Raw genomic sequence first — 1,191 nt, 5'->3', positions numbered from 1 at the left:
CTTGACATGTGATGACTGCACTGAAGTGAGTAGGCTTTCCTGGTTTGGTGTGCCAGGGTGGAAAGGCTCTGTGTTGTTAGTCTCCACCCCCACCCACATATTTTAGTGAATAGGATTAACTGCTGTTGTTGGCTGTTAGAATTTTTTTTCTTTCCTTCTTTCTTTTGCAATAAATAAGCCTGTTCATTATATTCATAATCCATCCAGGCACTTTTTGTACATACTAATCTGAACAATGATTTTTTCTGAACCTTTCAAAACAAAAGTAATCATTTATTTTTGCTTGTTCTAGGCAAAAATAGAACCTAGACCCTTGTGTCTAAAAACAATTTCACATCCATCAGATGTGATAGAGATGTTTCCAAAAACCTGTCGAACAAGAATCCAGTTTGTAGCCCGACTTCTTCCCCATCATTTTTTCCCAGCTACTGTCACTACACATGGCTATCTGTGAAATGATTGCGGTCCAACCAACCACCAATAACAGCTTGGTGAGAGAGCAGTCACGGGCTTTGCAGAGCTACTAACAGGCAGGGCGTCAATGTGCATGCAATAGAAGGTAGAAGATCAAATGTCTTGATCTTCTTTTTCTGTAAGACTCTATTTCAAAAAGGTAAATAAAAGAGAAATTGTGTTGTTAAATCTGACTGTTCCAGGATGTCTCTCCAGTTTGTGACGCTGACCTGAATCCTTCATGATAACACAAAAGGTAAAGTCAGAGATTCAAGGTTCAAGGTGACGATTAAGAAGAATTGTTTTTAACATCTGAGATGAGATTAGAATAAACTGAAAATAAAGCAAAACACTGTCAAACTGAAGCATTGTTTATGCATAAAAACAGCTAATCTTGGAGCTGAGACTTGCACATTAATAATGTATTTCAGCTCTGTTTTCACGAGTTACTTTGATATTGTTCCCAAGATAAACAAAGCTTTGTCGATCTCAACTAAGATTTGATTCAGACAGGCTTGACCTTCTCCCACTGGCTGATGACTTGAATCATTGTCCAATTAGAGAGGTCAGTTTAAATTATGCAGCAGAGGGAAAGTGGTACTTGCCATCTGTCAGAAGGGGTTATTTCATTAGGGACAGAGCCTGGGTATTGCTGACTGCCACAGTCTGGCACAGCAGAAAAGACACCTGCCGTTAAATTCATCATTTGTCCAGAGGGAGACTGAAAGAAGATTTCAG

Source organism: Perissodus microlepis, chromosome 19 (assembly GCF_051167445.1).
Source record: "Perissodus microlepis isolate ML-2025 ecotype Zambia chromosome 19, ASM5116744v1, whole genome shotgun sequence".
Lineage (NCBI taxonomy): Eukaryota > Metazoa > Chordata > Actinopteri > Cichliformes > Cichlidae > Perissodus > Perissodus microlepis.
Note: the sequence above shows the minus strand (reverse complement) of the source record.